A 17841-nucleotide genomic window follows, 5' to 3' on the forward strand; every position below is an offset into this window, starting at 1 on the left:
AGTGATGACAGCTGGGAAGGGGGTCATCCCTAGGTTTGACAGGCAGTGGAATGTTTGGATGGAAGATAAGATGTATTGTCGCTCACCACCACAACGGACAGATTACTGTCTGTCAAGTACTAAATCAGGCCAGAGAAACTGAAGAAGGACCAAAAAAAGGTTCTCTAACCATCTGTCTGAAAGTTGGCATAGAAACAGAAATGGAATATATCAAAGAAAATGGATCCTTCAATTCAATACAGTCCTTTTGTTTCCTATTTGTTCTGGCTTGAATATGCTTACATTGCATGCATTAGTGAAATAAACCAAGACTCATTGGTCTTCTAATGTTTGTTCTACTTTTGATTTCACATAGGGCCTCTGTACTCATTATAAGGATGCCTAACTTCCCTCTGGAGTCCCTTATCTAATTTCAATTGTTTCTAGCTTCTTCCTGGAGCATGTTTTCATTCCTGGAAACCCAGAGCCAAACCGTCAGTAACCTATCTCATCGAACAATAGACTTTAAATGAAGTTTGCTATTAGTCCCGAATGTGGCTTCAATTTAACTATGAACAAATCAAGTGCAAAAGTTTCATATCACAAAGTAACCCATATCCCTCTGTGCACAAGGCACATACAAATTTGGCTCAACTCAAAGTGCAAAAAATGCCTCCCAAAATCCTCCTATTAGACATCTTCAACTATCCCTGCAGTGGCAGAAATACTGTGACAATATTGCAAGTGAAAGTGCATGTTTACTAACCAGGGCTATGCATACAGTAACTCCAAAGAAATGCCGTCCTGTTTGAGACTGGATACAGTATAACACGGCGACACCATTCGATATATTAAAGCATGCACAGTGAAATAAATTAAAAAAATTAAATAAAGCCAATGAATAAAGGAACAAAAATATCCTACAGGAAATACAGTTGCACGCTGATCAACCATGTTACATATAGTAACTAACCAATTGTGAAAAGCGTGCTGTTCATATTTCAATTGAGACCATGGAGGGTTGTGATGCTCTAATAAGTATACCAACTATTAAAATGGTCTATATGATGTCTAGCTCACTGAGAGCCCTGGGAAAATTACACTATGCGCACATTAAAAATAAAGCCCTCTATGTGGAAAGACTGAAAAGTGTTGCCCAGCTTGAAGTCAGGTCTTTTAAGCCCAGGAAACACTGCATTGTCTCAGGGTCTAAATTGCAGAGATGTTGTTAATTTTACCCATGAATCGTTTGCAGCACAAGGAGTTAGCTTAACCAGACTAATGCCTCCAAGACCAGGCATAAAAGATGGCAATGAGGGAGATAAAATGTGTATTATCCTTGAGGACAGCTGGAACATGGCAAAAATGTTTAATTAAAAACTAAGGGCTGCATTTAAAATTCGGAGGTCAAGGGGCATTAACCATATATCAGCAGATGCCCCATACACCTACTTCTGAATTTCCTTGTCTCATTAAGAGGTGGGAGCAGCACGTGTTTCTAACAGCGAGCCTCAGCTGACTCTGCCACCAGAAACCCCCTGACCTGCCTCCCTTCTGCAAGTGAAAATGGCAAGAGATGGGTCAGGCTATTTAACGCAGCCCCCCTGACTTATTCCAGCTGGCAATATCACTAAGGACACATACATCCTGGCAGTCCTGAGCAGAAAATAATGCAAAGATGTCTTCAATGTGCTAGGATGAAGCTTGTGCAAGGGCACTGTGAAATCATGATTATTCAGGCACAGGAGTTATTTGTAGTCAAAGAAGATAAGTTTATTGTAGAGAGTAAAGATCCCAACCATCAGGTCTCAGCAGTCAGGTGCAACTGGCTCACAAGCCTTCCCAGTGTTCTCTCACCAAGGAGCTACTCATAAAACAACATGAGTGAGCATAGGGCAACACTTAAAGGAACAACACTATTATGTGCATATTAAAATAAATAAAATGGATAAACACATTGTTACACACCTTCCCTCGATATAACAGAACAAGATAGGGGGAATAATCACAAATAAAATGGTAATCACTTCATTTCATAATCCTTGGACTTTGAAGGAAATGTAATAATCCTTCCACTTTTGCCTTTTAGTGAATTTGACAGACATGCTTCTGAACTTGACATGGAAGTATAATTATAACCTTGCAAAGACATGTCATGATATTTGATCACATGAGAATTCTTCAAAACAACAACTCTACTAAGATTCCAGATCCTGGAATCTTCCGTTTTGACAGCATTGGTGAGAACTTTCACAACCCTATGAACTTTTTTAAACAATTCAGATGATTTACGTCCAACAGGTGCCCTTATCATGACAAGATCCCCAACATTTACTTGAGTTTTCTTGGCTACTTTCCTTTCATCAAATTTTGACTTATGTTCAAAAATGTTATTGGACTCACAATATTTCCATCCAACAGGTGGAACCTTTTCACCTCCTTTCCTAGACAACAAGTCATTAACCCAGAAAGGTGCTATGAGGGTATTTGGTTGTCTACTTTTAAGTAAAACAAAAGGTGTACACCCAGTGGTTGCATGAGGTGTGATTCTGTACATATCAACAATTTTGCTTACGCCTTCTTCCCAATAAACGTTATTCTGTTTGGATAAGGAAATGGACTCCTTAAGAACTCTAACAAAGCATTCTACCACTCCATTACTTTCTGGATGGTACAAAGAACAAAGTTTATGTTTAATGACACACTTGTTTGAGAACTCATCCATTTCCTTGGACACAAATTGCACTCCATTATCAGTTAGCAAATACCCTGGAAGTCCCTCTCTTGCAAATATTTCTATTAAAAACTTATAACATGTTTAGTATTTATACATCTGGTAATTTTGATCTCTGGCCACCTAGAGAATAGGTCTATAAGAACACAAATATATAACTCACCATCTTTGCATTTCACAGGACCCAAAATATTGAGTGCCAACTCTTCCCAGGGTCTTGTTGGGCGTTCCCTTACAACCAAAGGTTGTACTCTAGGTTTTAGGCTTTTTTTCACTTAGAGTACAAGGGATGCACTCACGCACTTGTCTCTCTATCTCCAGATCCATTCCAGCCGACCAATAATTAAGTCTAATACTTTCCTTGGTTTTGGATATGCCTTGATGGCCCTGATGAGCCAACCTATTGAGTTCATTGCGAAAACACTTTGCTGGTATTATCCTGGTTCCACGCAAGATCAAGCCATCATACTTCACCATTTCATGCCTAACATTCCAGTATCTTTCTGACACACCTTGTTTCTTTTAATCCCAACCCTTCTCAGTAAGAGAAGATAGCTCTGTGAGTTTCTCATAATGTTTACATTCTTCACGCCATCTATTTTCTTTGATCCCGTCGTTTTCAATGGCACACACACACACTCAAAGTTCTAATGAGATTCTTGGTCAAAACATTCATCATTTGGTTCAACTGACCTGGATAGTGCATTTGCGGTACAATTGCGTGCTCTGGGTCAGTATTCAACCTTGAAATCAAAACCCTTACGGTCTACCACCCACCTTGAAATCCTGCTGGACATGGCATCAATGCCTTTCTTATTAAACACTTCTACTAACGGTTTGTGGTCGGTGCGCACTACAAATTTTATACCCCACAAAATATTCTTAAATTTTTTCGAGGCCCAATGCACCGCCAGTGCTTCTCTTTCAATCACTGAAGAATGACATTCTGCTCCCCTGAGACTTCTTGAAAGGAAAAAGAATAACATTTGTTCCACTCTTATATTCTTGTTGTAGGACGGCCCCCAACCCATTCATACTAGCGTCTGTTATAAGAAAAGTTTTCCCTTCAGGATCAAAACTTCCAAGCTTAGGGGTATCCTTAAGCAGAGCCTTTATGTTTACAAACTCATTCTCATACAACTCGCTCCACACAAAATTAACACCTTTGCACAAAAGCATTCGCATATTAATACATCTTCCAGCAAACCCTTTCACAAACTTGCTATAATACTCCACCATCCTAAGGAATTTCATTAGTTCCTCTTTATTTTTGGGTGACGCCAAGCTTTCTATGGATTCAATCAGGTCATGTTTGGGTTCAAATCCTTTACCAGAGATGGGGTGCTCCAGGTAATCAATAGAGGACCTTCTGAATTTGCATTTATCAATCCTGAGTGTGAGAATATGCAAACTAAATCTATTTAACACATCTCTTAGTCACAAATCATGCTCTTTATCGTCTTTCCCATAAATTAAAACATCATCTTGATAGATTTTCACGCCTTTTTGACCTTTTAATACCTTTTCCAGAGCCCTCTGGAACACCGAGGCTGCAGATACCAACCCAAAAGGTAGGCGTACAAACCTAAATATTCCAAAGGGTGTAATGAAAGAAGTATAGTCCTTTGTCTCCTCGTCCAATTTGATTTGATGATACGCCGATTTCAGATCAACTGTTGAAAAAACTTCAGCCCCATTGAGCAACATGAGCATGTCAGAAATCTTGGGTAGGGCGTGTGGCTACGAACGAAGCGAAGCATTGTGTTCCTTCCACCTCTTCAATAATACCCTCACACTTTAGTTTTTCCAATTGCTCCTTCATCTCTTCCCTTACTGACAACCGAACTCCTCGCACTTTACTAGCATTTGGAACAGCACCAGAAACTAATTTAATCTTGTGAGTATAGTTTGTTAAACATCCTACTTCATTCCTGAATACTTTAGGAAAATAATCTTTTAACTCCTTACAAACATTTCCACTGTCAACTTGAGAAGAGACCTCTCTAACTACAAAGTTCTCTTTTAAGAGAATAGGAGGATCGCTATTAGGATGAAGCATGACACCTAAAACTCTTTGGTGTAGCCAACTTAAAATACTGTCTCCTTTGTGAGACACGTAAACCTTTCCAGATATATACCTTCCTCTGTATACAATTAGCCCTATAAAATACCCCATTAGCTTTATAGGCTCTCCACCATAAGCATAGGGATTGATGTCAGCCCTTAACAATTTAGTTTTGACTTTCAAATGAAGCAAGAAAAATTATTTAGGAACAATTGTTATTTTTGCTCCTGAATCTAACAGAACACAGGTTCCACAATGTTCAACAAAAACTTCATCAAAAGGACCCTTTTTCTTGTTATTTGATATTTGAGAGACAACTTGTCCACAATCAGAATCAGATCCACTTTCATTTTCATCACGCCTGCGTACCATATTAACATTAGATTTCCCTCTCTTTGCTTTACAAGAAGAAGTAAAATGTCCAAATATTTTACAACTGTCACACTTAGCTCTTAAAGCAGGGCATTTTTTATCATTGGCAAAGTGGTTGGGATTGCCACATCTAAAACATTTTAACTGTGACTCTGAAGTCCTGAAATTTAACCCAACCTTTTTATCTACGCTTGATTTAATATTTCTTTTTCCACCTTTCTCCTTTACAAACATATTCCCTTTAGAGTGTACCTTAATTTCCTGAACGTTCTCATTGTTGCCTTCTTGTTTAGAAATGACTTCCACACATTTGACTGAATGTTCAATTTGTTTGGCAATTGTTCTGACCTCGTCAAGTGAGGGTTCATCCTTCTGCCAAATATCATCTCTTACCTTTTGCACATTGCAATCTTACATAAATTGATCTCCTATTCTCTCCTCTCAAAGAACTCCAAACTTGCAAGATGATCCCAATTTGCTGAGTGCAGTGACATAATTCTCTACTGATTCACCTTCATTCTGATTATGCCTACCAAAATAATAGTGCTCAAGAATAGTGCTGACTTTGGGTAGATAATGCCTATCTAATTTCAAGATACACATTTCATACTCATTCAGTGTGGAATCATCTATGTCTGGTAGATGGTCAAAGACCGCGTGGCCTTCCAACCCTAAGCAATGTAACACAAGAGCAGTATGTCTTTCAGCAGACTGTTCAAATACCTTTTTCAACTTTTGCCATTTGATGGGCGGATAACCAGGGTTTGTCAGGAAAAACTGTAGAGTGGCTACATTCTGCATGGTAGAGAATATAGGGAAGGAAATAAGCAAATACCAAATTCAACTTGTTAAGAACTTAACTTAGTAAATGGGTTGATCAAGTTGAACATTCACAAAATAATGAAAGGCTTCACCGTTTAGGATAAAACATGTAAGGAATATGCACATAAATGTCAAATAATTTGGTAATAGTGACAAGCAAAGTGATACACTCAATGTATAAATTTAGAAATAATTTAGATCATCAGTTGGAATAATGATGAAATGTTCCACTCACAGCGAAGTTTGTTCCTTGAGGTGGTCTATGAAAATAGATGAAGAGACACAGTAACCACCGAAGCATTGCTATTGATAATTATGAAGGTCTAACTATTGCTATAACTATTACTTTTTACAAGTACAAATAATAAGTGACAATAACTATTTCAAGCGTTTTCACTGATGCGCGATGCACTCTTGAAGTAGCGTAGAGAAAACACCACTAAACTAATAAAAATGGCCGCCACGTTAGCTTGAAGTAATTTTGTGACGTTGTAGGAAGTACGGGAGCCTTGGAGGTTCACAAAGCAGAGAGAATTTGTATGTGTCCTCCAAAGGCAACACATTTTGTGACGTTGGGACTCTGTGCGAGGCTCAGAAAGTTCCTGTGCCGTAAGGACCAACAAACTTGGATTCTAAGATGACGCGGTTTCGCAATGTTCAACTTGCAGTGACTTTACTTTTAAACATGCCAGTAACAATCTTGAAAAGTAAACATGTTCCTCAGTAAAAATGGCTGCCGCCTAAAGTTACTATTCAAAGAGGAGTTTCTGGTTATTCAAAAGCGACAATATTAAGTATGAGCTGCGATGAAGTGGAAATGTTAGTAATGTTGCACCTTAAACTTCTTCAAAGCAGCAACAATGTTTTGAACTTTGACTTTTAACCTCTTTGGCTATTACCACACAAAGAGTACAATAGAATTTTTCACACAGCAGATTCACGGCGTTCAGACTGTTGAGATGTGTCCCAGCTGCATTACAGGATAAATCTGCTTAGACATAGTAAAAGTCTGTGGAAGCAATAAGAGTTCAAAAGCGTTTCATCACTGTTTCTTTTGAGACATCAAACCTCCAGAACACTAAGTAGAATAAGCATGCTTCGATTAATCAGATAATAAATTTAAGAAGTCACTAACACTAACTTTGTGAGCAAGTCAAAGTACCTTATCGCTCCCAAAAAAGTGAATAGGGTGAATTACGCCCACATCGAAATCTCCCGACCAATTGAAAACACCATGGTGAGATATATATGTGGCGAAAGCTTAAAGTCTCTTTGAATTGATGAAGTAGAAATCACAATTGAAGATGAGTGTTGGTTTCTCAAAAGATGGTGGTAGTTGATGTTGAGCTCTTTTTTTTATCCTCTCTTCAATTTCTTCTTTAGAGAAAATGTCTTCTTTCAAAACAGTGTGCTGTATCCGATCCTCGTCGCCAGTGTAAAATCAAGATTATTCAGGCACAGGAGTTATTTATAGTCAAAGAAGATAAGTTATTGTAGAGAGTAAAGATCCCAACCATCAGGTCTCAGCAGTCAGGTGCAACTGACTCTCAAGCCTTCCCAGTGTTCTATCACCAAGGAGCTACTCATAAAACAACATGAGTGAGCACAGGGCAACACTTAAAGAAACAACACTATTATGTACATACTAAAAAAAAAAAATGGATAAGCGCATTGTTACAGGCACCTTCTTTTTTTTTCTTTGTCCTCATTGCCCAAGTTCACAAAAGGTAATAATCCAAACACTGTGGTCTCCCTCGAACTAGCACCATCCGGTGATCTTTTGTTTTTAGACCCGGGGTGGATCACCTTGCTTTCTACACCCAACTATAGGTAGCTCGTTTTTCCTATCCATCTCTAAAGCCACCTCCAGGGCAGTCAAGCTATATGATATAGAGGCCTAATCATTGGACTGTTATATGAAGGCTTATTCCCAGTTCTCATAGGGAAGCCAGAACTCATTTAGCTGATATGTACGTGCCCTAGCTAACCAATTAGTATACCTTATCAAAGCCAACCATTCTTTTTTATTTGGAGGAGTGGCTTTTACCCAATTTTTACATATTTCCCTACGGGCTAGCAATGTTGAGTAAAATATTATTTTTAGCATTTTTCAACAAAGATTCAAGTTTTTTTGGGATCCCAAAGCAACAAAAGTTTTGCTCACCTGGAGTGGCTCTCCTGAGGCAAGATGGCGGCCGCTTGAATGGCCGGTGCAGTGCAGCGATGAGGACGCGGTCTGCTGTATAACCCGGGAATCCAAGCAGCACACATGGGTGGCTCGAATGCCTCGGCGTGAAATTCGCTCGTAGCGGGTTTGGCACATTACCGGCACATTACTTGGTACATTACCGGCTGCTGGAGGGGATGCTGGTTCTCACCTATATCGGAGCTTTGAGGCTGCTGCTAAGGGCGGTCCGGAAAGTTTTGAAGTCTTTCACCTTCACCCGCTACGCTGCTGCAGGAAGGCGGAGTCAGCTGCGGAGTCAGCTGCGGAGTCGTAGTCGATAGCGGAGCTCAAAGGGAAGCCGCAGGAGCGAGGAGAGACGGCGGGGTCAGCAGCTGAGCCGAAGCCGTACGTGGAGTTCGTAGGGGAGCCACAGCAGAAGAAAGAAGCGGAGCGGAGTGATAAACGGCGATATTTGCCGTGCTGATCAACCTGTGAGATATCGCCTGCAGAGAGCTCAGTTTGGAATGGCACCAAAACTGAATCAGGGCTCGAAATTTGTGAGCAGGAAGAAAATGCAGAAGGAGGAAACTGGAAATGCAGCCCCAGACATCTCATGTGGCGCTGAAACCCCTATGCCTGATTTACAATAAAAAAAAAGGCAACAAGGAGCTCCTAAGACTCGGTTGGCGACGGCGTCAGTTCTGGATCTACTGGTGAAAGCGGGTAAGGAGAAGGGGGTTAAAGACACAGGAGAGAGCAATGCTCCTGATGTAGCTAACAAGTTGAGTCACCCTTGTATACCCCCCCGATCCAAACGCCGGAAATATTAATTTTGACAATTAAAAGAAAGGCAGAGACAGAGGCAGAGGTGATAAATCCAGCTCACATATCTCTCTAAAAAAAAATGATGATGTAAACTTGATAGCAACTGATACTCCACCGGCTCAGGAGCAGGATATAAATACTCAGCTCCTTCAGGCAAAACATACTAGGGAGGATACCATTAACGCTGAGGGGGAGTCAATTGACCCCTTAAACCTCCTTGTAGCAAAAGAGGTACTAATTCCAAATGGGGCTACAGGAGGAATTGGAGGCGACAAAGAAAATGACCCTAGCGAAGCCTTCTTCTCTGTCTCAGATGGGGGTGAGTGGTCCGAAGATGAAGACGAACATAGCTCGTGTGTGGAGACGGACACTGACCTGGAAGATAATGCCCCGACTACAGCCATGAAGGCAAAAAAAGCTGGCTGGGGTCAAGAGATGTAGCAACAGGAGATAAGTTGGGATCATTCCTCCGCTCAGCCCCTATTAGGTAGCCCCTTGATGGAACAAGCTCAAATGTCACTACTTGAGACAATACATCAGGAGATATTAGCACACCATGAAGAAACACGCCAAGACAGTCGAAAATCACAGGCTGCAATGAGAAAAATGCAGGGCGTAGTAAGAAAGCTTTCTAAGGCTTGTGCTACCACTGGGGACAGAGTTTCAAATCTAGAAGAGAGGGTGGTCGCAACAGAGACTGAGATGGCAGCGGATACATCCAGAGTAGATGCCCAGAGCTCTCAAGTGATAGATATGCAATGGAAGCTGGAGGAGATGGAGAATAGGCTCCGAAGAAACAACCTGAGAGTCCTAGGAATTCCTGAGGGAACAGAAGGGTCAGATATCCGAGCCTACATTGTTAAACTCTTCCAGCAGGCTTTCCCCGAACTGCCCGGGTGGGATTGGACAAAAGAGATACAAAGAGTGCATCGCACCCCCTTAAAAATAAGAAGAAATGCTAAAGAGGGGGATAAACCAAGGGCGGTGCTGATTTTTCTGGGCAATTTTATACTTCGACAGGCAATCTCGGAAAGGGCTAGACCGGATGCAAGAAAGAACTGCGATGGGGTATCCTTCTTTGTCCACCCGGACTTCTGCCATGTGACAGTAGAAAGACGTTGGCGGCTAAGGGGGCTAATAAAGCCCTTTCAAGATAGGAAACTTCAAGCGTATCTAATAAATCCAGCCCAGCTAAAAATCATCAATGAAGGGAAAACAATATATTTCTCATCCGAAATTAAGGCCAAGGAGTATTTGGACAGCCTTGATAAATAGTCATGTACAGTATCTACTTCTCTACAGTCTAATAGACAGAGTCCTCATGTGTGCTAATGCCTGGATTGCTGCTGTTTAAGTTTGGTCTCCACTATTTTGTTTCTCGTTTTCTTTTCCGGGTGTTTTGTAACTAAATAAGGTGCTTTGATATCCTCATCGCAACTGCATGTCCATCACATGTGTTGGCGGGTGAGCAGGTGGTTGGGTGGAGGGAAGGGAGCTTGGGGGGTGGCGGGGGGGCTCGTGGGGGGTGGAAAAATGAAAAAAGACTTAAAATGGAGCTCAGAGTGCATCGCTACGGTTTTGATTATATTTGGACATAGGAAGCAGTTGAAAATGAATAACAGGATCAAGTGGCAGAACAGGATGGCAGGTCAAATTAAAAGTGAAGATGTCAGACATTAAAATATGTACATTGAATGCTTGGGGGGTTAAATGATTGGAGGAAGAGACAAAGATTGTCTTACTTTGTTAAGTTCAATAAAATTGATGTGTTATGTCTCCAAGAGACTCACCTCCCGTGGGCAAAAAGGAACCTTTTGTTAAAGAACGGGTTTTATTCGGCTGCCTGCTCATTACAAACTTCAATGGTTAGAGGGGTTGCCATTCTGGTAAGGAAATCTTTGGGAGGGGTTAAAAAGGTAAAAGCAGATAGCTGCGGTAGATGGGTGATTGCAGAGCTGGAGTTAGGCTTTACCATATGTGTAATTTATGGCTCGAATGGCGATGACCCGGAGATCTTTGACTTCCTGGAGATTTAACTGGTTGGCTGGGTGGCACCTGTAATAGTTTGTGGAGACCTGAATTTCTCTGCTAGCTGGGAGGATAGCGCAAAGTATATTGGTCGGAAGCCAGGAGTGTACCGGGCAATTAAAGCTATGAAGGAATCAATAGATTTAGTGGATATTTGGGGTGTCAAGGAGCCTCTTAATTCTAGTTTTACCTACTTCTCAAACCCAGCTTTGGTTTGCTTATACCCAGGTTGATCGCTCCCTGAAGGCTATTAAACCAAAACCGCCTTCTCCAGGAAATAGTCCCCTCCTGGACGCATTGACCAATGGATGCAATAAAATTAAGCCTATATATAACATCCTTCTTTTAGAGATTCATGATGATGTAGACAAGACTGAGGTTGCATGGTCCAATAAACTTGGAAACCCAAACGTAGACGTTGACCTGGCTTTGGCACTGAACAAAAGGATATGTAGAGCCACAAACTTAAAAGCTCAACATTATAAAACGCTGTTCAACTTATACTATACTCCAGCTAAATTATTTGCATGGGGGGCTAGAGCAGATGACAATACCCCAAGATGTGGGGGGGCACAAGCAGACGTACTGCATATGTTTTTTATCTGCAGATTCCTGACCCCAGTGAAGAAAGAGATCGAAATTTTTTGGGAGGGGCTGCTAGGTCACAAGATCGATCTATCCCCTACCCTGATGATCTTGGGCACAGACTCTAATCTAAAATTGGGCAAGGAAGAAGAAGCTCTGATTTTTATATCTGTGGCCGTCCTTAGGATCTTGATCTCAGCGGGGTGGAAGGACACTGTTGCACCGTCCTTCCAAATGTGGTTATCCAGGTTCCTTGGAATACATAATATTAAGACCTGCTTATATGAGCGTAAGGGGGTGAAAGTACGGGACTTTGGAAGAAGGTTTTGGGCCCCGGTTACTAATTGGAGGGAGACTATTGCAATAGATGTATGAATTGCTACTTCGCATATTATGTTGATATATATAGTGGAAATAGGCTTATTTTTATAACGATATATTGATGGTTTTATGCAATTTTTCAATCATTGGTCTTAAAGATTTATTTCATGAATTTGTGGATCAATTGCTATTCTTATGTCTAGATTAATCTAATAATGTATTTTTACTTACGTGATTATGGCTTAAGCATTTATTTAATGAACCTGTGGATCAATTGCTATTCTTATGTCCAGACTAATCTAATAATGTATTTTTACTTATGTGATGTATTTTGACTCCAAATAAAAAATAAAACAAAGGAGTGGCTCTCCAAGTATAGAAATATTATATTACTCACATCCAACCAGAATCCTTGAATCACTGGGCATTCCAAGAATGTATGTATATCATAGTCTTTTTCTTTACCACATTTAGGACTTCTTGGTGTATCGCCTTTCCCCAATTTGGTAATTTGTATGGCGTCCAATAGACCCTGAGGAAACAAAAAAGGCGGTTCCACCTTAAATTTGTTGCACGCACTGTGGAGTATAATATGTTACAAGATACCTGCTATAAGTCTTTTATCTGCTCTCCTGGCAAGTTCTTTTCCCACTGTGCTGCTGGCAGATCAAAGTCTCCATCTGATATCTCCATTGACAGCCAGTACCAATTTGCCACCTCTTTTTCCATATTACGTCATTCGTCATAGGAGCTTCCAGTTCATTAGATAGTCCTCCACCAAGACCATCTGTAAGGCTCCAGCTCTTTATTTGGAGGTATTTGAATCTCGACAGACGAGCAAAGGCTAATTCTTGACCCTCTTCTCAAGAAATTAAGACTCAGTTTTCCATCAATTGTTTCCAAGTTGTTATTCCTTCTTCTTTTAATGGAAGGGCCAAACAGTCCTAGGACCACTCTGGTGATCCACGGGAGTCCCAAGTAGGAGCCAGTCCACTATAGTAAATAAGCTTTAGTTCTCTCCTGACCTTATACCATATGGTTCCAAATCCCTGTAGGGTTTTGAGGTGCACTTTTCTATAATATTGTGGGTCTCCAGGTTTATATATAAAGCCATACTCTCTCACTTTTACATAACAGAGCATTGCTCTAAACATTTTCCCAATTTCAGAGCAATCTAGTGCACTCCCTTTAATAGAAAGGCGTAGTAGGTTCAATCAGGCAACCTTAGGCCCCCTTTATCATATTGTCGTCTTAACTTTTTCCACAATATTGTTACACCTTTGGAGGCCCAAATAAAACAAGTAATTTTTGACTGGATTTTTTTTTGAGCCAGTCTTCCTTAAAGGCCATGGGGATATTCAGGAATGAAAAGGTAAGCTCTAGAAGGATTGACATCTTCAAAAGGTATACTCTTCCGTTAATAGACAGGCAAATGAGACCAACTAAGTAAAAGATCCCCACCTCCTTGTTGATCTTCTGAAAGTTGGTTTCTGGTATTTGCTCTATTTTTTGGACAATTGTAATACCTAGGTATCTCATTTACTCTTTTACATAGCTCAGTGGTGTGTTGATATTCCAAGTCATTATGACGGTTTCGCTTTCATTTATCTCATATCCAGATCATCTGCATATAATCCTACTTTTTTCTCCCAACCCCGACTTTTAAAAGGTATTATATATACTATTGTGTTTTCTTATTTTCTCAGCTAAGGGCTCAATATAAAGGTTGAAAAGCAGGGGAAATAACTGACACCCTTGCCTTGTCGCCGTGTGAATGTTGAAAGCTTTTGGTATGTTCCCATTTACTAATGTTGTATCTGTGGGGTTTTGGTATAACCGGTGTATCGCCCTGCAGAAGTTCCCCCCCAGATCAGTCTTGAAATGTCCTGCAAGTAAGTTCAGTTAACGCGATCAAACGCCTTAGTCGCGTCCACTGTGATGACTGCTAGTAGTAGTTTCTATGCAGATGCTATATCTATAGCTCCAATTAGAGTATTATGTTAGATCTTTAATGCTTCTTCCCCGCACAAAGCCTTTCTGATCTTCATGAAGGAGCACTCCCACTACCCCATTTTATCTGTGTGTTAATATTTTCATAAAGATCTTATAGTCTGAATTAATTAGCGAGATAGGCCTATAGGACTCACAACAATCTGGCAATGTATCTGGTTTAGGTATCAAAGTTTCATTCCACGAGGGGGAAATCTCTCTACCTCTTTTGAAAACCTCTGAAAACAGCCTAACAAGAACCAGAACTAGATATTTCCCTAACTTTTTATATATCCCAACCGGAAGGCCATCTGAACCTACAGCTGTACTCGTTTTCCCTGCTTTGATGGCATTTCTAGTTCAGTTATTGGACTGGTAATAGCTTCTCTTTGGGACTTAGAGACTTTATGGAGGTTCTTGTCCTAGCCATTCTTCCCCCCTTTTCTCGTTGTACTCAAATCTTCTGAGTACACTTCCCCGGAATACTTTAGTAAAGTTTCCTCTATACTGTCCCCCACTCTAATTGGACAGCCTGCCCCTCCATATTTTAGTTACTTTATTAAAAAAATAAAAAATTGCCTGGTCGCTTATTACCTTCCATGCAAGTAATTTGCTGCATCCTTCCTCATAATTAAAGTGGACCAACCTAAATTCTTTAAAGTATTATCAGAGATCTCAATTTGTTATGTACAATGCATCTACTCTTGGTGGAACGATCTAAGCTCCCATCCAACACCACATTAAAATCTCCTGCCATAATAACAGGGTCCAGGAAATCTAATAGTTCTGAAAGTAGATTACCAAATGGGATACGATCATCGAGGTTAGGACCATAATATTCAACTGCTGTATATAGTTAATCATAGCATCTCACCTTGGCAATCACCCACCTCCCAGCCTTACCCACCCTACTTTCCTCTATTGTAATCTGGGGGTTAGTTTTAAAAAGAATCGCCATCCTCTTATACTGAGTTGCTGCTCTGTAAATCTCACTATTCATATCCTTTTTCTAGATTTAAACACCTCACTGATCTCTTTACTAGTTAGATGAGTCTCTTGGAGGATTATAATTTGGCCGGGGTGTCTTTTAAGTACTGCATGATCCTTTCTCTTCTATGCCTCACCCTGAGCCCAGTGACATTCCACAATAAGATTTCTATGCCTCACCCTGAGCCCAGTGACATTCCACAATAAGATTTCTATCTGCTCCTTCTGACTAGCAGTTATTTTTTATTTCTAAAATCTCATAACTCTATTAAAACCTGAGCTCCAGCTCAGTTTATTGAGGGAAAAATCTTATTTAATGAAAACTAACAGGCAGGAAAACATGGCGGGCGCTTAGGACGCGGTCATGGAGGATCCTGAGGATCAGAGACCAAACAGGAGGCTATGCCCACATAAAAAGCAAATAATAATGCTGCATAAGGTGTACATACTATTTTGTGTCCTTGTGGTGGGGAGAAAAAATTGATTAGGCTCTTCCTTGTGGTGTTGTGGTTTGGCATTCTCTGCGTTTTTTGGCATCATTGGGCTCCCGGGCGGGTTCCCGCTGACTGGCTGCTGGGGTGGAGGCCCTATATGACTTGCTGGCATCTGTGGAGTTTGTGGGGCTGCCGGAGGGTGGTGGCTCAGTGCTCCAGCAGTGGAGATTTGGTCAGCGTCAGCACAAGTGCGGGAGGCTCCCAATGTGAATACACCTGAGGAGGAGGGCCAGTGTCCCACACAGGTTGTACATTTCGGTACAGCTTGGAAGCAGTGAGAAAGTACAGGTACAGGCAATGTGGAAGGAGATGAGGATGTGAGAGGGGGTGGGAGAGGAGATGCTGAGAGAAAGGTGGCAGGGAGAGGCAGCAGTGGGGTGGAAAGTAGAGGACACTCGAGAGTACTAAGGAAAAAACAGAGTGCTCCATCAGATAATAAGGGGGTGGAGCAGTCAAATACAGGGGCATTCAAATTTTTAGGAAGGGTGGAGGGGGCTGTAGAGAAGAATGCTTAGCAAAGTAGGTATCAATTGAGGAGTGGGGGGGAAAGAATTTTCATGAGGGGTAAACAAAGCAAATCCCAAACAAATAGTGCAGTAAAAGAACCTGTTCCTCTGAAGCAAGTGGATTTAGATTAAGGAGAGTGGGTGAACCCAAAAAAGAGAAGGTCGAAGGGGAGGAGAGGGAAGACACATGTAACAAGCCTTAAGATCACACCTTCATTGAGGACTTTTTTTTCAAAATAGTACCTAAGACGTTGTTGTTAAAGAATCCTGCTCTAACATATCCTCGAAGTAGGCCACTAGGTGGACTGGATATTATAAGCCCGAACAAATTTCAGGTGCTAGCAAGTATCTCCGAGCCCCAGGAAATAGATTCTCTAGGAGGGAGGAAGAAAAGCTCAAGTAGGATTTGAGGTCCCTTTTATCCCTCGAAACATGGAGTCACATTCCGGTCAACCTCAGTCTCAGGTTCAGTCACAGTCCCAGTCTCAATCTCAATCTCAGACACAGTCAATACCTTTTGAAGATTCACCAATATCTGTTAAAGATGGGGGAGGAATGAGATCAATAGAAGCGAAGCAACCCTAGCACCAAGTCCAGCCTGAACTTTAATCAAAGCCCCAGTTAGTCACTGATCAAATCCAACTATTAACTACTAAAATTAGGTACAGATTTGAAATATCTGAGTCTATCCAAAAAGAGATTAGGTTTGCTTGCAACAGCCTGGAAAATATGGTAGATGACATAGCTGTCAGGACTTCGCAGTTGGAAACCTCCGTGAAAGACCTAACAATTCAGTCAGAGGTTAATACTATAGAGATCGGAGTCCTTACGGGAAATAAGGAGTTACTGAAAAAGAAGATAGAGTCATTGGAGAATAATCAAAGATGTAACCTCCGAATCTTAAAAATTCCAAAAGAAGCGAAGGGGGAAGACATAGGCTATTTGTGGTACTTCTGATTAAGGAAGGAGTACATATAGACTGTACAGAAGAAGATCTAATTAAAGATATACAAAGGGTACGCAGAGATCCATAGATTGAATACGAACAAAGCTAAACCGAGGAACATTTTGGTGAATTTCCACACATATAATATCAAGGAAGACATTCTTACCAAATCGTTGAAACAAAAAACATTGACAGTGGATGCAATTAACTTTGAAATCAGATCCGATATCTCTCAATTCACTGCAAATAAGCAATGATAACTTGGCAATTTGATTTATCCCTTTAAAAAACTAGGTGCAATGGCACAGGTAAAATTCTTGGCCAGTCTGCGCATAATGCATAACAACAGGATGCAGACCTTTACCAGAATAGAGGAAGCTGAGGAATTTCTTAAATCAATATCAGGGGCAGACACGAGATAGTGAAGGTTGAACATATTCCCCTTCCTGCTTTCTATATCTTATCCCTCTCAATTATTTAAAATCTTAATTTACAATTTTTTTTATTTTCCTTTACCGCTTTTGTCTAGTGTAGAAGGTGGACATGAGGCATATAGGCTGCTTTAGCTTAGGTTTAAGTTCCTAATGAGGGGTGGTTTGAAGCTATAAGTAAATTTAAGGGGTGAAATGTAATTTCAAAATTGGACATTGGCCTCTATGATTCAGAGGACCTCCTCAGACCTAGGCCATAAAGAAAGAAGAGGAGGGGTTTCCAAAGGTGGGGCTCACAGGTTGTGTTTTGTGCAAGGGTGTGGGAGCAGTGTGACAAGGGCACCTTCTTTTGTATTTTTAAAAAACAAACCTGCCTCTGAGTTGTTTTTCGGAAATGAAAAGAATGCTCACCAGCCACTGTAGAATGGCTATCAAGCATTCTGTTTTTTTTTAATGCGGTCCCACAATGTTGTTGGCAACGCCCTCCTTACCCACCACTCCTCCACAAAATAAAACACAGCAAGTGTATGTAGAGCGTGCCATTGGTGAATAGCTCTGCAAAGTCCAGCCTTTTGGCAGACAGCTCACTA

The 17841-nt window shown here is 40.9% G+C and overlaps 1 protein-coding gene across 1 annotated transcript in view; it reads left to right on the plus strand.

The window, feature by feature from the left end:
• LOC147677799 (ATP-binding cassette sub-family C member 12-like) overlaps positions 1-17841 on the plus strand; it is a 2578840-nt gene that overhangs the window by 401904 nt on the left and 2159095 nt on the right. The gene's annotated exons all lie outside the window — the stretch shown is intronic.

Source organism: Lissotriton vulgaris, chromosome 12 (assembly GCF_964263255.1).
Source record: "Lissotriton vulgaris chromosome 12, aLisVul1.2, whole genome shotgun sequence".
Lineage (NCBI taxonomy): Eukaryota > Metazoa > Chordata > Amphibia > Caudata > Salamandridae > Lissotriton > Lissotriton vulgaris.